The following is a 25151-nucleotide window of genomic DNA, read 5'->3' as shown; positions in this document are numbered from 1 at the left end:
AGCCTCAGCCTGTGGACTGAAGGGTTCCCAATTTGATTCCAGTCAAGGGCACATGCCTGGGTTGTGGGCTTGATCACCAGTAGAGGTTGTGCAGGAGACAGTCGATTAATGATTCTCTCTCATCATTGATGTTTCTATCTCTTTCTCCCTTTCCCTTCCTCTCTGCAATCAATTAAAAAAAAAAATTTAAAAATAAAGGGAGTAAGATGCACACATAAATGATCATATCATGAGATAGAATTGTGTGCTGAGCATGCTAATGTGGGAGAGGTCTTAGCTGAAAATAAGAATAGCATTGATAGAGCATTTAATAACATACCTCGGATTGTTCTAAACACTTTACATATTTTTCTCTAAATTTCTAAAAGAGTAAAATAAACATAATCTTTCTTAGTTGTAAATAAATTATTTTAAAGTCACCATAAATGATGTAGTGCCCTGTTGCAAAGAGTGTTTCTAAACCACTAAAAATCCATTGGGAAAAATAAAGATCCTAGAGGCCAAAAGGAGATAAAGAAACATCAGTTGGTTGCTTCCCATACACACCACACCCAACTGGGGATTGAACACACACCTAGGTATGTGCCCTAAAGACTCAACCTTGTGGTGTACAGGATGAAGCCAACTGAGCCACCATTTCTTTATTTTTCCTGCTTAATTGTTCTGGCTATGACTTCCAGGACTATGCGGAGTAGAAGTGGTGAGAACAGGCATTCTTACATTGTTCCCAATCTTAGAGGAAAAGCTTTCAGTTTCTCACCATTGAGTATGATGATAGCTGTGAACTTACCATGCATAGCTTTTATTGTGTTGGGGTAAATTCCTCTATTGCTAGTTTGTTGAGAGTTTTTATAATAAAACTAGAGGCCCAAGGCCCGCCTCCGCAGCAATTGTCTCTGCCGCAGCCCCCTGCCACTTCGGCTTCATCCAGAAGGTTGTCAGGAAGGACATCTGGTCTAATTAGCATATTACACTTTTATTATTATAGAAGCTGTTGGATTTGTCAAATGTTTTTACAGCATCTAATAAGATGATCATATGATTCTTACCATTCTTATCATTTGATACGCAGTGGTTTACTACATTAATTAATTTGTGTATGTTGCATCCCAGAAAATAAATCCCACTTTGTCATAGTATATAATCCTTTAAGGAAGCGGTAGCCAACCACTGGTCTATGTGCCCGAAAGGTTGGTGACCACTGCTTTAATGTGCTTTTGAATTTGTTTATTTAAAAGGTATGTTTTTATTGATTTCAGAGAGAAGGAGAGCGAGAGGGATATAAACCTTGGTGAGAGAGAAACAACCATCAGTTGCCTCCCACAAACCCCCCACTAGGGATTGCGCCCCTTATCTGGGTGTGTGTCCCGACCCGGAATGGAACTTTGACTTCCTAATGCATGGGTGGATGCTCAACCACTCAGCCACACCAGCCAGGCTGTGCTTTTAAATCTGATTTTTCTCAAGTGCACATGTAACATTCTTGAGCATAGTCCATATATTCGGGCACAAAACAAGTCTCAATAAATTTTAAAAATTGAAATCATACAAAATATCTTCTCCAACCACAATGGAATGAGAGTTGATGTTAATAACAATAAATCAGGAATTTTTTTAATTATTTTTTTAAACTAATCTACCAATAAAGAAAAGGGCAGAAGCAGATAATTTGACTGGCAAAATTCCATTAAACATTTAAGGAAGAAGAATTAATACCAAATTTTCTCAAACTCTTAAAAAAAAAAAAATAGAAGGGGAGAAAACAGTTTTAACTCATTATTTGAGGCCAGAGTTACCTTCATACCGAAGCTAGATGAAGACATCACAATAAAAGGAAACTCTAAATTAATATTCTTTGTGAATATATATGCAAAATTCCTCAACAAAATGCTAGCAAACAAAATATAGTAGCATAATAAATTATACTCCTTGACCAAGTGAGGTTTTATCTTAGGAATGCTAGAATCAACATATGAAAATCAATCAGTGTAATACACCATATTAATGGAAGAAAAAACCTGTGTGATTATCTATTGATGCAGAAAAAGTATTTGAAAAAATTCAGCATCTTTTCATGACAAAAAATATTCAACAAACTAGGAATAAAAGACAACTCCCTCCACATGATAAAGAACATTTAAGCAACTAGATAGACATGATGGTTGCATAACATTATGAATGTACAAATGTCACTAAATTGTACATTTTTAAATGTTTACGTGTTATGTGGTTTCTACCTTAATTTTCAAAAAGGAGAAAGAAAAGGTAAAGCAGCCATCACCATGATGAACAAGACTGATGAGTCTCCTGCTCGTCTAGGGCTTCAATTCTAATGCAGAAGACACATAAGAAACACAGAAATAACAAATATTTGAAATTTAATTATGTACCAGGCCCTATTCTAAGCACCATTAGTATAAAATCATGAACTCCTCAGAACTAGTAAATGAAATAGGTTACCTTCTTTTTTGCAGGTAAAGAAACTGAGGCACAGAGAGATAAAACAACTTACCCAAAGTCAAATAGTTATAAAGTGGCAGAGCCAGGATTTTAACCCAAAAGTCTCACTTCAGAAATTATGTTCAGAACTACCTATGTATATAAAAGGCTAAGTGACCAGCTGACTAGCCAACCAGCCAGTACATGTAATGCACACTGACCACCAGGGGGCAGACACTCAATGCAGGAGCTGCTGAGCTGTGGTGACTTGGCAGCGGCGATTCTTGGGTGATGCACCCCAGAACCAGAGAGGAGGAAGCCCAATTCTTCACGGGGCCATGCAATTCCACCTTCAGCCATGGGTTATGTTGCTGCTGGAGCATTGTCGGCCCCAAATCTGGTTTACTGCACACTTGCATTTGTGTTCCACACCCTACCCTGTACGACAGCAACTTTGCTGAGTCCCCTGTCACACTCCTTGACCCTATCTATCTATATATATAAAAGGCCAATTGACTAGCCGTACATCCGATGCACACTGCCAACTAAAAAATAAACATTGCCAAAACCGGTTTGGCTCAGTGGATAAAGCATCGGCCTGCAGACTGAAAGGTCCCAGGTTCGATTTCAGTCAAGGGCATGTACCTTGGTTGCAGGCACATCCCCAGTAGGGGGTGTGCAAGAGGCATTTGATCAATGATTCTCTCTCATTGATGTTTCTAACTCTCTATCCCTCTCTCTTCCTCTCTATAAAAAATCAATAAAATGTATTTTAAAAAATAAATGTTGCCGAAACCGGTTTGGCTCAGTGGATAGAGCGTCGGCCTGTGGACTGAAGGGTGCCAGGTTCGATTCCGGTCAAGGGCATGTATCTTGGTTGCGGACACATCCCCGGTAGGGGGTGTGCAGGAGGCAGCTGGTCGATGATTCTCTCTCATCGATGTTTCTAACTCTATATCCCTCTCTCTTCCTCTCTATAAAAAATCAATAAAATATATTAAAAAAATAAAAAGTAAAAGTAAATGTTGACTCACTCTTGCACAATACATATAAAGCTCTCACTGGTGCCAATCACATGCATGTGTTTTGATCTGTCATTGTCAATCGTGATTTTGGTTGTTTTTGTTGACATTCTGAAGCTGAAAGAAGGCGGTGTCTATTTTTATATCATGTTTTTGTTTTTTTATATCATGTCTGTTGTAATATCATGTTATTATTTATTTATTGATACATTTACATATTATTTTCATAATAATTTTACTAATTTTTTCATCTCTGAAACTTCTAATTTAGAGAAAAGGCAAATAACAATATTTCTTCTAATTAATTTCCTTTCAATGTGCATGAATCCATGTACTGGGCCAATAGTTACACTATATAATGCCATGGGTGGAAAGTGAGGGAGAATAAAACAGAGTATAGAGCTGGTACTGCTGAAATTCCTAGGTATCCTACTAACACACATTGTGATTGCTGTAATTAAATCTGGCTGATATACATTAAGATTGATGAAAGCAAATATTCTGAAAGGTTTTAAAAGAACATGGAATGTTCGGCTTGGCTTGCATTCACTTGAGATAAGATTAGATAGAGTAACAAACAGAGAATCAAAACCAGTTAAAATTAATATTACTAACCATACAATCAAGTAATTTTCAAACTTCTTGTTGTAATCACTGACTTACATAAAACCAGTATAAAAAATACATTTAAATATTATCAAGTCTAACTTCATCTTACTTTAGTTAAGAAAATATTTTGGAGAGCTAAATAACTTGCAAATGTGTGCTAAAGCTTATACCTCAATCCCAAAATCTTAAGCTATCAGTTTTTTCAGTACATTTTACTCATACAAAAATTTACCCATAGCTACATACATCTCCTTATTAGATTTTAGAGAGTTGTTATGCAAAATAACTCAAAATGAAATTCATATAAATACTTAGGTTGAACTTTTTATAAGGTTATATATGTACATAGATATGTTTAAAATATTTATATGGGTGGTTAATTCAGTCTACATTATTAAATATAAATAGATTATGAAACATCTTTTTACATTTCAGCTTTTGCATCTTAACACAATATTGCAGTATTTGGATTTCAAATACTGCCAAAAAATACTATATCTAAACACACATTTCCTCAAATTATAAGATGGTGATGGGGAAATAGACAGAAGAGTTAGGAAATCTTACATAGCACTTGGAAAAATTGAGTAAACAGGCAATTCTTAGCATTATTGAATTGTGCTAAACTCTATGTGTTGCTACATCTTTTTCTACTTATTTCATATCCATGTGTTATGAGGAAAATGTCACCCATATGTGTTTAACTCAATCTCACATAATCAGAGCACAATGCAATAGTGGAGAAGTTATTTAAGGTACAGTTTTTTGAGCTTGACAAAGCCTTCCTTCTCCCTCTGAACAAGCAAGTGGTGCTTTGCCAGGACAGACAGAACTTGAACAGGGGGCAGATTGAGTTTGGTTCTAAACTTAGAGCACACAGATTTGAGTGACTGCCAAGCTGCTGAAATGTGTTTTCTCCCATCTTCTTAAAGTGCGTGAGGATTTCAAAGGGGAAATGGTAAAGCTTTCCATTGTGAGTCTTCTCTTACCGCTGAATACTTCCAGAATTAAAAAGCGCATATTAAGCATAAGCTTGTGATATATTTTATCAGGTTCTGGTCTCCGTATATTTCATTTTAGTGTAGTTTCCCCAGAACTCTATCTTGCAACGTTTCTATGCAGATTCTTTTATTGAAACATAGAATCCATTATTACTGGTCATTTGCTCTTGAAAATAACCTACCTTCAGCAATCTAAGAAGAAGAAGTCAGTCAGATAAATATGTATATAAAAAGAAAATGTATAATCAATAATATCGCTAATTGCTGATCAGACCGCAGAGGCTAAGATAATTCACCAGTCTTGAAGGGGGATGGGAGAGTATTAGCAAAAATCAACAGATTGATCCAGACATATGGAAGGCCTGGAAGGCGACGGAGAGTGGGAGAAGGGAGAGAAAGGACATGCAAAATAAGGTGCCGTGTCGATCAGTTCACTCGCTGCCAATAAACTGAAAAACATGTCATGGAGAATTTACCATTTAAATGGGATGACATTTAAATAATTCCTTTTGTTCATGTTTTTTAGACTCCTCTATAATTCATAGAGCAGCATGGATGGCTTTGCATATTCCGGTTCCTTTTAGAAACTTTTTTTCACCTAATTTCAAATCTTGATCTTTTGCATGGCAGCTAAACTATGCTAAGAAGGAGTAAGGCGCTCACAGAGGATGAAAGAGTTAATATCCTTCACAATGAATTCTTTAATTGTGGGGGGGAAAGCTGATATCTGGGATCATGCTGAGAGGTGGGCTAGTTCAGTGTTTTTCAACCTTTTTTGGGCAAAGGCACACTTGTTTCATGAAAAAAATCACAAGGCACACCACCATTAGAAAATGTTAAAAAATTTAACTCTGTGCCTATATTGACTATATATAAAGTAATTCTCTTGAATAGGAATCAAATAAACACAAAGAAAGTATTTTATAATTACTTTATTATGAAATATTAAGTAAACAAAATAGTGAAAAATTATAAAATTCTTGTCTTGTCTGCACCTACGGCACACCAGGCAACATCTCGCGGCACACTAGTGTGCCGAGGAACAGCGGTTGAAAAACGCTGGGCTAGTTTATCTCTAGATTTCATGTACTAGAGATCCTTTTAACTGATTAAAGATCAGTTCTCCATTTCATCTCTGTAATTCCAAGCATTTGTTGCTTTTACACTTCAATTTTTTTTCTTTCAGGATGAAACCGAGTATGTTTGAAGACAGTATTTCTACAGGTTTTGCTTCAATCTTAAGCTAATTTATGTATACATATATATATTCTTTTCAATTTAAGTCAATATTTGGAGTCGGGATTTTAAAAACATTACCTAGCTTCTAATTCGCCAGAAAGGAAGGTTATAAAATCAGCTTTTATATCATGCTATTTGATTGAGTCATGAGTAAGAATTGGAAATACATTCCCAGTCAATTCAAGTCAGCCAACAGTTGCATTGATGATCACTTTAGCAAATAATTTGACATAAATTTGAATTCCATCCCCATATTTGTATGAAAAGTATCTTACATAAATATGATTTGATGTAAGCTAGTATGTTTTATAAAGTGGAATACTCTTGAAATCCGAGCCACTGAACAAGTTTGCAAGAAATTGAATCAAACCCAGAAATACTGTTCCTAGTTGGCACCTAACAGTCCTAGGCAGCGAGGCTACTAATTGATGAGTGGCCACTGCCTCAGGCTGCCTCTGTTCAAATGCTGCTTTCATCAATTTGTGACATTAGTAGATTTATCTTCTGTTTGCCTAGGTTTCCTCATTTGTAAAGTTAGACAATCATAGTGAAACCGCAGCCTGTAAACATAAGGTTGTTGCGAGAATTAAATGAGCTAATACAATGCCTGGCACACACAGTGAGGATTCAAATCTTGTTAGATATTGTATGTAACAAATGTTCCCCCATGGAATTCTGCAAATACGATTTTTCAGTGACCTCTTTTGTGCCTCGCTGTGAACCCAAGCAATCCTTGGTGCGTGCCTATTTAAATGTTAGTTACTCAAACGTAAAGAATTTCGTAGAGTTCACAGGTGGTTCCTCCCAGCACGAGGAGCCAGCAGCACACAGACTGCTTTGCAAACTCATTCTTACACTTGGCATCTTTGGTACCTGAGATCCACACTCCCTCCCTCAGCATCAGGCATCCTTCTCTTCTGAAACCCGCCCTCCAGCCCTGTCAGTTCCTAGAAAGGCAGTTGTGTTTACTCTCCCATAGCGACTGTAGATTTGTCTATTTCGCCTTTGCATTCTGGCATCTTTTGCTCTGCATGTTTTGAAACTGTTTCATGTTATAGCATTTAGCGTTTTTACATTTTCCTGGTGAATTAGCCCATCTTTGAATTATTCAGAGATGTCTTCCAAGCTGTTTCCTTTAGTCTTTTAGATCTTTCTGTCTCATGCTCAGCCCATTCATTAAGAGCAAAACAATTATATAAGATGGGTTTCTATCTTGGGCTCTGTTTGAACTATACACACCATAGAGCGCTCCATGCCCTGTGTTTTTAAGTATGCTATTATATTTCTGGATGGTTGAATTGGCAAAATATTGTCTTTTATGGTAATTTTATCAGAATTGACTTATAACGTTTCCACGAGCAGTGCCTTTTCATTCATACAGGCAACATTCGTTAAGTGCATTTCACGTACGAGGACTCAGTGAGGGAAGAAACACAAATAAGGAACTCTCCTGGCCTCGGGTTGGTTACAGCCCACTCGTGTGGGAAAACTCCAGTGCTTTTCCCTAAGATTATATTATTGTTCATTCTGAATATTATTATGCTGGATATCATATGTGTGCATAGGTTTTTATTTAATAATTTCAGAACATTTATGACAACCTTGATCCAGTTTTATAAAAGTAAAGCTAGGCCTAATTCTAGGTGGTTGAAGTATGAATTTGGAATGACTGGTCTGTGAAGTAAGAAATCACTGGCACGCCAGGCCTGCGTAGCTCAGTGGTTGAGCATCAACCTATGAAGCAGGACGTCACAGTTTGATTCCCGGTCAGGGCACATGCCCGGGTTGCAGGCTCCATCCCCAGTGCGGGGCATGCAGGAGGCAGCTGATCAATGATTCTCTCTCATCATTGATGTTTCCTCTCTCTCTCCCTCTACCACTGGCAAAAGTCATGTGGCTCAGTGAAAACATTAGGGAGCCAGACATTTTTCTTCAAGATCCTCATGACCTGAAAGGATGATGGCATCAAAGAGCACATTCTTCTTGTAGGGCCCTCCTTCCTTATCACACGCTTGCAGCTCTGTGGACACTCTCCTGGCATTACAGACACAGGACGCTGTCTCTCAGCTGCTGCTTTCTACAATTCACACTCTTCACTAAGCTTGTAAAAGAAGGGCTGAAACAAAGTTACATTGATAATTAGATTATGGCGCCTCGTCATTTCACGGGTCTCTCCGTGCATCCATTTCTTACGCTTTCCTTTGCTTTCCGTTCTTTTCATCCTTTAGTAGATTGGTCCACATTGGGGGGAGTGGGGGGAGAATGGCACTGAACTGAGGAAATCAAAGAAGATTTCACAAGACCAGCTTTGGAAGGAAAACATTCTGGCTCTTCAGTGAGTTAAAGTCTGAGGATCGGCATGTCTTTCCCGCTGTATTCCACGACCTTTAAAATCTCTCTTCCCTAACACTGCCTGCGATCAAATGGGTATGCACAAACAACGCCGCACCCTTGCGGGATGAAATCCTAGAAATGCTAATTTTGTGCATAAGTGCTTCAGACACTCTTCGAAAGAAGGAACAGATTGGCTTGCGCAGAGGAAATGAAGACATTTCAAATGTTCTCTTAGCATTGTGTCCAAATGCACTGACACCAGCACGTATATTTCACTGAGCTGAGAGGCATCAGCAGACACACTGTGGCTGTTCAGTGAGTTCCTGATCTTTTCTTGCTCCTGACCGTGGCAGCTGCGGCGGTGGTGACTGTCAGGAAGCGGAGTGAAGAACTGCTGTCCTCCTTCACCCATAGGAACTGTGGTGTTACATTTCTTCAAGCATAATCTACTCTCTTAGGAAGCTCCTTCAGACATGGTTTTCACATGTGTGCACAATCATATGATAGAAAAACAAACAGAAACTAATAAAGCACATCGCTTAGAAGATGATTTGTATAACATGCATATCTTTGAACTTCTAAATGAGCAGTGTAGCCAAAACCGGTTTGGCTCAGTGGATAGAGCATCTGCCTGCAGACTGAAGGTCCTGGGTTTGATTCCAGTCAAAGGCATGTACATTGGTTGCAGCCACATCCCCAGTAGGGGGCATACAAGAGGCAGCTGATCGATGATTCTCTCTCATTGATGTTTCTATCTCTCTCTCTCCTTTCTTCTCTGTAAAAAAAAAAAAAAAAATCAATAAAATATATTTTTAAAAATAAATAAATGAGCAGTGTAATATATTTTGCAGATATAAAATCTGAATTTCAGCAAAGCTAAGTGACTTATGTAGGCTGGAGCAAGAACCAGAATTACACAGCCTAATTCTTTCCATTAAGTCAGGGAGAATCAACCTCAAATTGGAAATATATCTCCTTAGCATAAACACCAAGAATTAGAAGTAGGAGCTGCCTCTAAATAGAAGTAAAGGAAATAGATGTGTTTCTGGCAAAAAAAAAAAAAAATTTCCAAAAAAAAATTATAAAACTCAAAAGTATTCTAAACATAATCTGTAACAGTAACTTTCCTTGTAGCAAATGATTTTTATAAGCACAAACTGATTTTTTAAAACCTCTAGATTATTTACTTTTGGACTATATTTATTTAGATAAAGATAATAGTTTGGAAATATTTAATACTTATGGAGTGCCATATTCAATTTTAAGTGTATTTCATGAATTATCTCATTAGACATACTAGACTTTGAAAGAACTATCACTGTTTCAACTTTCCAGATGAAGTAAATGAGACTCAGCGAGCGTACACAATTTGTCCAGAATCACTGTTACTAGGAGGTCAAGGTGAGACTTGAACCCAGGGTTCTGCTTCCAGAACCTCAGTGACACTGAGGTTCTGCACTCGATGCTAGCTCGTAGCCTACCTGTGTCCACAGCCCCCATGGTTCCTCACCACCTCCCCTGTTTGTACCTGTCTGAGCCAGCGTCTTCTCTGGCCTGAACGGCTCTTACCTGCCTCACTGGCTCCCTGTTTCAACATTGCCCTTGTGCAAACACTCCTCTCTACAGCAAGCAGCCCAACCTTTTTAAAACGTGAATCCTATCATGTTTCTCCGTCTCCTCAGAATGCTTCAGTGGCTTCTCCTCACACCCAGGACACCTACAGTCCTCTCCTTGGCCCAGAAGGCCTGACAAGATCTGTTCCTCTTTCCAACCTCATTTCCCACTCCAGTCATATGGGACTTCCTGCTACTCCTTAAATAAGCCTTTTTCATTTTCTCTCAGGACCTCTGTGCTTACTATTCCACTGCTTGAAATATCCACCCAATGATATTCAAGTGTCCCCTCGCTTCCTCTGGGTCACTGCTCATGTCAGTTCCTTCGCTGCCCTCCGGAGGACTATGTAGAGCACATGTGTCAAACACAAGGCCCGCCGGCCAAATCCAGCCCGCCAGGCCTTGCAATGTGGCCCGCACCGCGCTGTCATCACTGCACTCCGCTGTCAGTTTATGACATTATCAGTTTATGACTGTTCAGTAAACCATTTGGCCTGCGATTTAGGCTGGATTTTAGATTTTGGCCCCTTCTCTGATTGAGTTCAACACCCCTAATGTAGAGTGTACTCCCACTGCTCCATCACTGGCTGTTTCTTACCCTGATCTTGTTTTCAGCATTTAATTTAATGTTGCCAGATAGTACTTTATTGTTTATATTGAGCCATTGATTCGTTTGTCATCTTACCATTAAAACATAAACCACATGAGGACAGAGACCTTGTATCATTCATGATACTACATTCCCAAGACCTACAAAAGTGCCTGAAAAACACTGAGCTTCGAAATAGGGATTGAATGAACTGCTTAATTAAATAATTACATTTTCTTAGAATAGATATTAAGAAATTGGAATCACTACCAGATCAAAGGGCATGACCTATAAATGTCAATGATATATATACACTGTAATTTTATTCCCAGGAAATTTGTGGTAAACATCATGTCACATTTTAATTGTCAAAAACATAAAAATATCTGACAAAGGAGAATATCCCAAACCAGGGGAGATGACTTAAGATATACAACCAATTAATGTGTGGCCTCCTCTTGGAGACCTTTTTTCCAATATGATTAATAATTGAAATTAATTAGCAGGTTTTAAAGTGCTACTAAACAGCCAAGACCAGTTTGGATCAGTGGATAGAGCATCTGCCTGCAGACTGGAAGGTCCCAGGTTCGATTCTGGTCAAGGGCATGTACCGTGGTTGCAGGCACATCCCCAGTAAGGGTTGTGCAAGAGGCAGCTGATCGATAATTCTCTCTCATCGATGTTTCTAACTCTCTATCCCTCTCTCTTCCTCTCTGTAAAAAAAAAATCAATAAAATATAAAGTGCTACTAAACTGGTAGCCTTTGGAGTAGGAGATGGCCATGAAATTATGGTTTGCAAGCCATTAGCCATTGGTTCCTCACAGGTACCCAGGCTCTGATTCTAACCTCAGAACTCAGGTCCGGAGGAGGAAAGCAAACAACTGCAGTGCTTTCTTGACTTTAGAAATTCTGTGATTGACTTTGCATAAATCAGTAGCCTGATAAAGCTTATTCACAAGATATCTGAGCTAGTGTTTCTGCAGAATTATGACATTGTTTTCACTTGAGAATTTAATGTTAAGATAAGGTCTTGGCTGTTTGTTTGTTTATCTTTATTTGATAAGCTTCAGATCACATATCCCACCCTGAATTTAAATATGATCGCCTAGATGCATGATATTTGTTCTCTAAGAGTAAGTTCCAATGCCAATCTCTTGTGGGAGACATTGTGGCAAGTGTTATATAGAATTCCTGCCTGTCAGCACACACGTCAATATTATTTTCATTATGCGTCCCAACATACAAAAATGCAAGGGGGAAAAAAACTATTTATCATCAGAAAATCAGTGTCAGAAAAACTGCTGTTCAATTTCTAAAAGATGGAAAATAGTCTTAAATGTTTTGACAGAGAACAAAATTCACAAACAAATGGAGAATTTGTGAATAACAACAAAATTTGGAGAAATGTTACAACCCAAAAATGTTCACCAGCTGCTTAGAAGTCAAAATTTTTGTTTCTTGTGAATCATTTAGTTCCATAGCTCAATAGGCAATGGGAGTCTAAAAAGCACTGGTGTAGTCCAGGCTGGCGTGGCTCAGTGGTTGAGCGTCAACCTATGAGCCAGGAGGTCATGGTTCAATCCCCAGTCAGGGCACATGCCCAGGTTGCAGGCTCAATCTCCAATGTGGGGCATGCAGTTAATCAATGATTCTCTCTCATCACTAATGTTTCTATCTATCTCTCCTTCTCCCTTCCTGAGATCAATAAAAATATAAATAAATAGAGTTGGTGTATTAGTTACTAGGGTAGGCTAAAGTGGTAGTAACTAAAGGACTCCCAATATATCATGCTGAAATATAATGAACATTTATATTTCATTCGTGTAACAATCCAAAGAAGAGTTTTTTGTCAAAGGACAGCTCACTGCCACATGGCAATTCAAAGATCCAGGCTTATTCCATACTAGTAGCCCTGTGCACGAATCTGTGTGCCAGTAGCTCGCCAGAGGTCCACGGACCACCAGCTGGCGACCACTGCTCTAGACCACAGTCAGCCTTCATCTTCCTCTTCAACTTTCAAATATCTCCTTGCCCACTTCACTCTCAGCTAATAACATGGCTATCCACTCCACAGAGAAAATTCAAACAATAAACAGAATATCCAGAGACCATTACTAGGTTGTTCATGTCTACCCAGAACCTATGAATATGACTTTACTTGGAAATAGTTGGATCTTTGCAGATGTGGTCAAGTTAAGATAAGGTCACATGGCATTAAGGTGGTCCTTATATCCCAATGACTAAGTCCTTGGGATATAAGTCCTTATAAGAGGACAAGAGACACACAGAGAGAGTGCCATGTGACAATGGAAGCAGAGAATAGAGTGGCGTATCTGAGAGTCAATGAAGACCAAGAATTGCCAGTAGCGACAAGAAGTTAGGAGAGCCTTAACCAGTTTGGCTCAATGGATAGAGCATCAGCCTATGGACTGAAAGGTCTCAGGTTCGATTCCAGTCAAGGGCATGTACCTTGGTTACGGGCACATCCCCAGGAGGGAGTGTGCAAGAGGCAGCTGATCGATGATTCTCTCTCATCAATGTTTCTAACTCTCTATCCCTCTCTCTTCCTCTCTGTAAAAAATCAACAAAGTATATTTTTTTTAAAAAAATAAAAGAAGAAGTTAGGAGAGATACTCTCCCTTGAACCTTCAGGGGAAAAAAATCAACCCTGTTGAGACCTTAATTTCAGACTTCTGGCATCGGGAATTATGAGGAAATAAAATTCCATCATTTTAAGTCCGAATTTGTGAGACTTTGTGATGGTAGCTTCAGGAAAGTCTCCCAGACTCCTCTCATCTACTCACCATAGCATCTGTCTCCACAAACCTTTTCTTCCCACTTGTTAACACAAATAAACTCTCCAGACTCCTAGCTAATGCCAATCCCTCCTCCTGTTGACTTATTTGGGAATATTATATATATATTTCTCATCATCCATATTTGTTTTTAATTTCTATTGGATCATTCCCAATGGCATGTAAACATGCTATAATCATTCTCATCTTAAACCCAAAATAATAATAAAATAAAAACATTTTCACTTGACCTCACTTTTCCTGAAAGCCCCCATCACTTTTTTTAAGATTTTTTTTTTTTAATTCAGAGAGGAAGGGAGAGGGAGAGAAAAATAGAAACATCAATGATGAGAGAGAATCATTGATTGGCTGCCTCCTGTATGCCCCACACTGGAGATCGTGCCCCAATCCAGGCATGTGCCCTGGCCAGGAATTGAACTGCAATTTCCTGGTTCATAGGCTGATGCTCAACCACTGAGCCATGCCAGTGGGGCTCCATCACTTCCCCCCCACAAAAAAAATATTTTTATTGATTTCAGATATAAAAGGGGAGATAGAGAAAGAGAAACATTAATGATGAGAGAGAATCATTGATTGGCTGCCTCCTGCACGCCCCCTACTGGGGATCAAGCCTGCAACCTGGGCAAGTGCACTTGACCAGAATTGAACCCAGGACCCTTCAGTCCACAGGCCAATGTTCTATCCACTGAGCCAAACTGGCGAGGTCAGGCTCCATCATCTTTGTTTGCTCCTCTTTGCAGCAAAATTCCTCCAAAATGCCTTCTAAACCCCCATTTCATCTCCTTCTCTTGTTTGCTCACAGATTCACTCACATTAGGTTTTTGCCATTCATTAAACTGCTTTTGTGAAGCCTGCCAGTAGCCTCAATCTGCTTAATCCAATGATCTCAGTCTTCATCTCATTGGACCAAGAAGCAGCATCTGACACAGCTATTACTCTCACCTCTTCACTTAGCTCTTGAGACAACACATTCTGGGGTTTTTTTCCTTCTTTGTCACCTGTGGTTTCTTCTCAGTTCCCTTTACTGGTTCCTTCTGCTGCCCAATCCTTAACTGTGAAAGCCCCAGAAGAATGCCCCTTGGTCCTCTTTGCTATGTATCCACAGCCCCATAGTGATGACACTGACATAAATACTGTTTAAAGTACCATATGACTTCACTTCATATGTGGACTTTAATGAACAAACTGAACTGCCAAGCAAAATAGAGACAGGCTCATAGATAGAGAACAGGACAGCTCTCAGAGGTGGGGTTATCTTCCTGGCCTTGCCTTTTACCTACCACTCCACCCGTATACACAGTTCAACACAAAAGACTCCTCAAATACACTGGGCTTACCCCTCCACAAGTTTTTGCTCTTGCTTTCTTCTTTACCTAAGACACCTTTCTCGAAGAAAGCCACGTGGCTACTCCTGTCACCTCCTTCAAATCTCTGTTCAAATCTCACCGACTCTCCTACTTAACACTAAAAACTGTTTTTCATTTGACCCAGAGGCTCTTGACTTCCCTTACCTGATCTACTCTTTCTTTTTGTCCATAGTTCTCTTCATCTCAAATACTGTGTGATTTAGTTATTTATTATTTCATTAATTACTAGAGGCCTGGCGCATGAAATTTGTGCATGGGTAGGATCTCTAGGCCTGGCCAGCAATCAGGGTAGATCAGAGCCTTCCTTCCTCCATCTGCCAGCTGGGGCCTTCCTTCATTCCACACCACCCCCTGGTGGTCATCACTTATCATAGTGAGCAGTCGAACTCCCAGTCAATCAAACTCCTGAGGGAATAATTTGCATATTAGCCTTTTATTATATAGTACTAGAGGCCAATGCACAAAAATTCATGCAAGAGTAGGCCTTCCTTCCTCCAGCTGCCGGCACTGGCTTCTCTTCAGCGCCTGGAACTGGGATGGCTGCCCTCTGGCCACCTACAGACAACCATGACGTGGTCTGGCTTTCCCCGAGCTGCCTGCAGGCACCCAGGTTCATCAGGAAGAATATCCGGAATGATATCCAGAAGATGTCAAGTCTAATTAGAATATTACTCTTTTATTATTATTATAGGTAGTCTGTCTTCCTGCTTCAGATGGCAAGCTCCTTGAGGGGAGAGTATCTGCTTTGCTCATTATGTATCCCAGGCACCCAGAAGAGAGCCTGATTCACAGTGAGCATTCAAGCAATACTTGTTCTTTAGAAAGGTCGGAGTGATGGAGGCTAGGTGGCAGTTCCTACTCTGATCTGGCTGAGTCTAAGGTTACTTGATCTAATGCTAAGGCAATGCATGGATTACCTATCCTTCCATATTACCTCTATAAATATAATCTCAGGCAATTTGAGCTTTAATGGGTTCAGGAATTTTATTCCTTATTAAGTACTTAAAATGCAGCTAAACTCTGTTGCCAATTAAATGTGCAATCACATACCTTAGCTGATAGTCCATCTGGGAGTAGCACTGATAGCCTCTTACAACAATGCATTTGTCTAATAAGGATGCCTTTTACACTTGAAGGTGGACCAAAGGATCGCCATCATTATGGCCAAAAATACATTTTGAATCTCTGTTAAACCTTAGTAAAAATAGATGAAGTATTACAGCACACAATATACTTAAAATATTTTAACTTAGGAGAAGTAATTACCTAAACTCAATGCTGGCTGTAGCCACTTAAATAAGAATTAATAAAGAACCCACAGGATACTAGCTTTGAGCAATGTTCTCTTCTGGTATATATGCCTCTACTCATTATCACTTATAGCAGCACGATCTCATGACTCTAGGATATGTGGTGATTGATATGTCAGAATATTTAATTAGTTGCTGTCATATGAGGCAAAATAGGCCAAGTGGTGGGAAAGGGGAACTAGAAAAAGTAGTGAAAGAACAACATTTCATATTGTGACTTTTTAGGGAAAATCCACCTGAGAAAGAATTATGAACTATCTATTGCTGCAATGGGCTTCAGGTCCTACGAAGAATGTCTATGCTAAACCTAAAAGCAAGGTGCATTTGTGTTGCGAAGTCATTTTTTAAATGTTCTTAAAGTGTTTTGTCATTTCCCTGGTTTAGCTAGGAAAGAAGGCATTCTTGTAAAGAAGAGAAGCAAATCTTCAGGTCTGTATTAAATTTAAATTATATTTCAAAGTATCTTGTTACTTCCAAGCAACGTGAGTATAATAATAAGAGTAGTGGGAGGCCTTGAGCTTTGTTATGAGAACTAATAATAAGAGCTGACAATGGTCGGTGTGAAGATACCCCTACTCCAAGTGTGTTTCCCATAAAAGAGTGTGGAGCCTGGCTGGCTTGGCTCAGTAGTTGAGTGTCGACCTGTGAATCAGGAGGTTGTTGGTTGTTGGTTCCATTCCTGGTCAGGGCACATTCCCAAGCTCGACCCCCAGTGCAGGGGCATGTATGAGGCAGCCAATCAATGATTCTCTCTCTTCATTGATGTTTCCATCTCTCTCTCTCTCTCTCTCTCTCTCTCTTTCTCTTCCTTCCTCTCTGAAATCAATAAAAATATTTTTTAAATAATCTGTGGAACACTTCTAGGAGGCCTTTAAAATATAACACATTAGAAATATATGCATACATATTCGCTGCCATTATTAATTCCAATGGACTAAATCTGCAAAGAAAGAAGCATCAATTGATCTATCAGCTGTTAAAGTGTGTATACATTTTGGGGAGACACCTGTACATATATTTTTTTAATATATATTTTATTGATTTTTCACAGAGAGGAAGGGAGAGAAGATAGAGAGCTAGAAACATCGATGAGAGAGAAACATCGCCCAACTGCCTCTTGCACACCCCCTACAGGGGATGTGCCTGCAACCAATGTACATGCCCTTGACCGGAATCGAACCTGGGACCTTTCAGTTCACAGACCGACGCTTTACCACTGAGCCAAAACGGCTTCGGCTCTACATATATTTTTTTTTCTAGGAGGCTTTATAACATGTATCATATGCCATCCATATATATATAATATGTCATTGAGTATAAGTGTTTCAAACATTGTGGGCGGTTAATCTCCTTTTGTGCTAAAACTCATCTGGGTAACTACTTAATCTGAACATTTTTAGACAACCATCTAGAATGAGTAATTGAAAATTAAAATGCTACTCCCCCCATAATTTTTGAAAAAGACAATGTCACTACTAGTACATCATTAGAAACTTCATTTGAGATCACATGTCGCCACATCAAATAATGCTATCCATCATTGTCCTCTAAAAAATCTATTTCTCGGACTGAAAGAGATAAGAGCTAACTTCTGCACGTAGCACTGAAGTAGGATGTTGCATTGATCCACAGAGAAGGAACACATCTGCCTCCTCCCTCTAGCTCTTCCTGCATCCTTCTTTCTATGTGTGTGCAACACTTTAGAGGAGTTCCCAGTCTCAGAGCTGAAAATGTCTTCTGTTACGATGCACTGCCCAGAGTCAGCAGAAGAACCACACAAGGCCGGTTATGCCAATGCCCAAATTCATTCACTTAAGAAAATACACACTGATTTCTGCTACGTGCTGAGCAATATGTTAGGAACCGGGCACAGAGGAGCAAATAAGATAAACGTGATTCTCATGGTTTACAGTTCAATAGGGAATAGACTTTCAATCAATATCATTTGTCTGGATGAATTAAATGATGCGAAAGTGCAGGCTGTGACCGAGCCTGGAGTAGGGCTCTATGAACACTCACTGGGGGGGTCGCTCTCTACGCCCCATCACTCCTGGCATTTTCTCCCAATTGCAGGCAGGACAAGTGCTACAAGAGTTGCAGGGATGGTGCTCACTCCATGTTGTCAATAGGTTCTGTGACTTTAAGCACAACAATGTCTAACAAAACCAGTTTTACCGTAGGATAATTGATACAAACAAGAGTTAAATTCCTATGGCATCTCATCAACGTTATAAAACAACTAGAGGCCCGATGCACAAAATTCGTGCAAGAGTAGACCTTCCTTCCCCCGGCTGCCTGCACTGGCTTCCCTCTGGCCCCCGGGACCCGGGCTTCCCTCTGGCTGCCAGCAGGCACTTGGGACCTGGGCTTCCCTCACAGCTCTGGCTTCGTCCAGAAGGTCACCTGGAAGGACATCCAGTCTCAGCATATTATGCTTTTATTATTATACAATATTATAGATGATATTGAACAAACTGACACTAGTTGAGGGCCTGCTATATGGAAGATGGCTTAATGAAGTCACATGGGATTCACTGCTCCCAAATCTGTCTGCCATCCCAGATCCGATCCTCTTTATCTGGTGACTCCGGGTGCTCACAGGGGAGAAAAGGGGAGAAGGTGCCACATCTCCCCACGGGTTAGGAGCCAGTACACATGACGTGACTTTGGAACCCTATACATAGGTCCTATGAAGTGATGGGAAGCATCCCATCTCCTTCATAAACTCTTCCCCGATGACCAGATGTATCCCCCGTGACACAGACAGGCGCACTGTGGATTTGTTCTGCATGGCTTTGCCTCCTGGATTAGACAGAGGCTCTGAAGGGGGCGATTTTCATTTTTACCACCAACCCCAGGACTTACCAAATACTTCACTACTAGTAAAGAAATAGTTACAAAATTATTGGCTTCTATAGAAACAGCCTACAATGCAACTTACTTTACATGCAGCATGCTATACCTACTCTAAACTGGCCACAGTGCCGTGTGCCATTGGATTCATCTCATAACTACACCATAATAACTCATTCTGTTAATAATTATCAGACTCTGCTGGGCAGATTGTACCCGCTCCTGGAATGTAATCAATTACCATTAAGCACTGAGTGTGATGAGTATATGTTCTCGCTAATCAGGACTCGCATCCTCCAAGCTGAGGCCAACCTGTAAACATTTCCTTAAATCTCTCTCACTGCCTTCCAAACTGGGAATGCCTCGTCCGAAGCACATCACAGACAAATGCAAATCGGTTGTGTCTCAAAGAACTCCTTCATCCTGCCTTCTTCGTGAAGAAGGAAAAAAAAAAATCACTAGTATAAAGTTAAAAGGATAAACAGACTAAGTAAGCTTTGAGAGCTATACATTGCATTTCCATAGAAATGCAACCAAAAAAAAAAAAAAAAAAAGTTATGCATTTGCAACAAGGCATCTCTGGCCAAACTTCGGATGTCTCCTAGGCCGTGGCGATGGGATCACAGTTAGAGATTCTGATTTGGGTTTATTTGTTTGTTTCTTTCAGAGCTCCAAACCTTCTGGCATCTTCCACTGGCAGAGCCAGCCTGCAGGGGAAGCTTCTATCAGATTACCGGGCCCGTGTGAAGCCGTCCACAAAGCTGGCTACGCGCTGCAGCAGTTTGTATCCGGTTTGTAAAGCTTCTCCCAAGGAAGCCAGCCGGAGGCACGTCTGGATGGCAGCGGCGGCCTCCTGCCCCGTTCTCCCTGAGCGGCGGCCCTGGTTCAGGACAGATATGGGTGGCTGCCAAGAAAAGGCAGCGAAAACAGAATAAAAACGCTCCGTTATCATCTGGTTAAGTGGCGGGGCGATCAGACATAAAGTGTGAAGCTCAAGGAAACATGTTAGCTTCCTCCTGAAGGCAAGTGATGTACTTTGTACTGTTTCAAGGCGGCTTTTTCATCTTTATTTTTTTCGCATCGCAGAACAGCTTGGAATCACTGAGACGCAAGCACGCTGTCCCACAGGCACGAAGAAGAGGAGGGACGGAGATGAAAGGGGAGGCGGGCAGGAGGGGAGCTTTCACGCAAAGCAAGAGCCCGCCCAGGAGCCCAGCCTGCGCGGCGGTGAGGACAGAGAGGGGAGAGCCCCTACAGGGAGATGGCATCGCCTCCGGTTTCTGAGAGGCAGAGCTGGGAAGAGTCGCAGGAAGGAAAGGCTTATAGATCCTCAGACCCTGAGACATAGACACCAAGCCTCAGGAGGGTGGCTCGTGGGGGACACTCCCTGGGGAAGCGGACATCCTGAGACTGAGACCAGCTTCTGAAGAAGAGGCACAGAGAGAAAACCTGTCTGCAGGTTCGTCTGGTGACACAAAGTAAACCCTCCCACCCGATAGCCCGCCTGCGCCTTCTCCACCGCTGAGCCAGGAGCAGGCACTTAACCTTTTTCAGACGCGCCAGGAAGAGTGAGCTCAGAGGGAGGTTCCATCTCAGGGCCCAGCCTTCAAATTAACTTTCCCGTGTGAGGAGATAAACAGGCAGGTGCCGGTCTCGATGGGCCCTTCGGTTCGTCATTCGGAGGAGGAGGAGGAGCACATTCGATTATCCCCAACTGACTTCCTCAACCTTTCCCCAGGAAGAATCGACAACGAGAAATGTTTAAAAGTTAATCCCTATGGTCTGCTGAATATGGAATTGATGAATAAAAAAGAAAAGGCATAGATGGTGGTCCTCACTGTGATGACTTTTGACCTTTTTTTTAGTGTATTTTTATTGATTTCTGAGAGGAAGAGAGATAGAAACATCAATGATGGAGAGAATCATTGATCGGCTGCCTCCTGCAGGCCCCACATTGGGGATCAAGTCAGCAACCTGGGCAGGTGCCCTAGAGCAGGAATTAAACCATGACCTCCTGGTTCGTAGGTAGATGCTCAAGCACTGAGCCACACTGGCTGGGCTGACTTTTGACTTTTAAACACAGACATGAGGCTTTCCACCACATCGGAGTATGCTGAACATATGGCACCCCTAGGATATGTCAAAATGCTGGTTTTTCTCAAGGCCAGTGTTGTAATAGGAATAAAAAAAAAAGATGTATGTTCCTAGAAGTTACCATGATACAAGCAAAGAAATAATTACACTGACTTGCAGGCCAGAGATGTTAAAGTAGATGCTTTGACAACTTAAAATATCCTATACGATAAATATGTGATATGCAAATGGTCATTACACCATGAAGCATAATGACTGGCCACATAATGACCAGATCACGGATCAGCTGGAGGGTGAGCTACAAGCAGGTGGCGGAGAGCTATAGAAGGGGGGAGGACAGCAAGCTACGGGGGGGGGGGGGGGGAGGGGGGTGTTGGGAGGAGAGGATGTGGAGGGGGGTAGCTACAGGAGGGCGGAGCAGCAGGCAGAGAGTTCCTGGAGGTGGGCAACGAGCTACTGGTGAGCTACTAGTGCACGAATTCGAGCACAAGGCTACTAGTTTTACATAATCCTTAAAAAACAAAAACACGAGTTTGTGACTACAGATGGCTTCTAACGTTTTAAGGAGAAGTGGCATTGTTAGTGACTGAAAATAACTCGATGTTTTAAATTAGCTTAGACAACACTGACGGGACACTCACACTCGCTTGGCATCCAGTCCTGGGCACCTCCCTTGCCGGGCGCTGCTCTCAGGTATGTAACAGCGACAAGGCACAGGGTGTGCCTGCAAGGAGGGAATAGTCTTGCTGGGGGGAGAGAGAGAGAGGAAATAATTCAAAGAAAACCACTACAGGTACAGTCTGTGTTGCTACAGCACTTGTGTTGACAATGTGAGTTTGCTCCAACATTGTTGATACATTTGGGAGCAGTTGGAGCATAAGGAGCATAAGGCAAGTTTTGTCTTGCTTCTGTGTTACATTATCTGCAAGGAACGCTGGATGAACCCAGAAAAGCTGCCCACAGCTCAGCCAGGCCAACGAGGAAAACATAAACGCAGCGTCCGCACACCTTAAGTCCCTGCCAGCCCCCTCAGCTGCCCGCCTGTTACAGCCACCCACCCGCATCTAACCTTACAGCTTTCTCCCGTGTCGGCAACCTCCTCCCACCACCTGTCAGTGACGTGCAAACCCCAGACCTCAACTCCACGTCCTCAAGCAAACGTCAGCCCTCTGCCTGGTCAAGTGCCGTCACGACGGTGATGCTCACTGATGCCGCTGAACCATCTAACCCGTGACAAGCATGCTAGCCTTTTCACTCAGCTTCTCTTTTTGTTCAATGTGCCACTGATCGGGTTTCGGGTCTTGTGCTCTGACCACCTTCTCCCATAAGCCCCGTGGTGTTCATTGGGTGCTTCTGGGTGATGGGTTGTGGCATGACTAACTGTAGTCATTCGTGGTGGGGAGAAAAGATGTCAGGGAGAGAGAGAGACAGGAAGGGGAGATACACTTAGACTTGCAGGCCAGGGAAGGCCGTTCTCAAAAAGTGTCCCTGAACAGACACCTAAGGACAGGAAGCAGCCATCAGGGCTGGGTGCCAGGGGCCCTAGAGGAGGTGGAGAGAGGGTGGAGGCCAAGGCCCCGAGAAGGCATGAGGCTGGAAGATGGAAGGGCATGACGGTGTAAGCCAGGGCTGGGAGATGCAGACTCCAAAGGCCCCAGGAGAGTCCTGGCAGCGGTGGAGGAGGAAGGGGGAGCACTCCAGTCTCTTCTGCTGGGAGCCTCTGGGGAGTGGGCAGGATGTGGAGAAAGGAAGAAGGAATGGGATCCGAGAGCCCAGTCGAGGACCTTTCCCAGCGTGTTTGCAGGAAAGTTGGTGTTTCCCTGGACAGGTGACGGCGCATCTCAGAAGCAGAGCGGATGAACTCTTTAGAACGATGTGGCATTCTGATGCTAAAACAGGAGAAAGCAGGGATGCAGGAATGAACTGCTCTGTGAGCCTTGGCCGCCTCCACACACATCCGTGCAAACCCCTTTGCCATCAGGGCCCTCCCTGGAGGCTTTGGACCTTGCTGGGTGCTTCCATGTGAGGCAGGAAGAGGGGAGCTGCTGTCGGTTCTGCATCTAGAAAGTGGCAGAGTGGGGACGGAAACCAGTTGGTCCCAGAAAGCTCGACCTTCTGCCTCTGGTGGGGGTAATAGTGAGGCAGAGGCTGGGGATGAGGGAAAGATGCTGGTGGGCATAAAGGATTCACTCCGCTGGGAAAGGATAGCACATGGCACACACAGGGCTCTTGAAGCAGCTCTGCACCCTCCTGAGGCAGAGAGAGAGAGAGAGAGAGAGAGAGAGAGAGAGAGAGAGAGAGAGAGAGAGAGAGAGAGAGAGGGGGAGGGTTGGAGGGAGGGAGGGAGGGAGGGAGGGAGGGAGAGAGAGAGAGAGAGAGAGAGAGAGAGAGAGAGAGAGAGAGAGAGAGAGAACTAAGTAGAAATGTCTCTGATTCTGACATTAGAGGCAAATGTCCCCATCCCCACTGATATGCTGGCCGCCGAGCACTACATTTTGAGGGGCAATGGCCTGGCAAGAAAGGGAAATGATGGGGTAATAAGTGGACCCAACTCGGGAGCACTCCACTCCGAGGACAGCAGCTGAGCAATGGACGCGCACGGGCCTCTCCCCGCGCATGCCCACTGGGCCCCAGCCCTGGCGCACAGTGCAGGGGAAGCTCCAGGAGAGCTCACACTGAATGGAGCGAGCGCAGCCTGCCCCATCTGTCACAACCGCGAGGTCCAAAGGCCACAGGTGCAGACGGCACTAAAAAGTAAAAATTACGCGCAGACCGGGGCCACTTGATAGAACAGGAAGGAGGAAAATCTAGGATCGGTTTCCAATCAATAAACGGGCTCACAACAGCCTATTCATCGTTAGCACCTGTTGTTGCTTCCTGTCTCCGGTCACCATGAATAAAACAGTTTTATTTATAAACGATGTTGTGTGTACCCAGGACCAACCTCATGCCCATTGTGAGCTCCGAGAAGTTGTCTTTGGTGCCCTCCCCGGCCAGCTGGCTCGCGCTGCTTCCTTTCTCTCCCAGCAGGTGTCAGGGCCCCCTTCTTGTGGCCAAAACTTCTACCTTCGCTCAGTCTCCTGGCTGCACCAATATTTCTTTAGCATCTAGAATGCAAATCCCTATGCTACGCAAGAAGGGAGAGCTGAAAGAGCTGTGAAGCAGCCTTCGCCTGTGTTGCTACCTGCTAGTGAGGGATTCAGGCGCAGACACTGGTGAGCAAAACAGACTTTTTTGTGTGATCTAACAAAAGTGCAATCAAGAGGCCATGGAATGGTGGAATGAGGAAGAATGAGATCTGAGTAACATTTATAAAGCCAGGAGCAGCATGGGAACTGCGGCTTGAAGAATGGGGAGGGTGGGAAGGAGTTTGATTCACAGCGATACAGCGGGAGAATGCTCCAAAGGATAAAAGGTAGGAGCAAATGCACAGAATTTGGAGGGTTGAGGAAGCGGTAGGAAGGCAAGAGACAGCATGTCGTTGAGAATTCTGAATCCACCAAAGACTGGCTATTTGAACCCACAAAGTTAATCAGCCTCTGAGAACTTTACTTCCTCGTCTACAAAATTAAAATGTCCCCAACACCTACTCAGTGAGGGTTTTATATGGGCCAAGCTCTGTGCCTGATGAATTAAGAAAACCTCAGAGGGTTTAGTTAGCACTGAGAGCATGGATGTGAAGAACTTAGCATAGTACCTAGCAAGATGCAACTTCAGTAAATAGCTGCTGGTGCCTGTGGGTTTTTAGGGGTAGTGATGCTGATGATAGAGGTGGTAAGAGGGTGGTGATGATGGTGGTCTTGGTGTTGGTGGTGCTGGTGGTGGAAGTGGTGGTGAAGTGGGTGATGGTAATGGTAGTGAAGT

The sequence above is a fragment of the Pipistrellus hanaki genome, assembly GCF_964339955.1.
Source record: "Pipistrellus hanaki genome assembly, chromosome: 17".
Taxonomy (NCBI): domain Eukaryota; kingdom Metazoa; phylum Chordata; class Mammalia; order Chiroptera; family Vespertilionidae; genus Pipistrellus; species Pipistrellus hanaki.
This window is presented reverse-complemented; position numbering follows the sequence as displayed.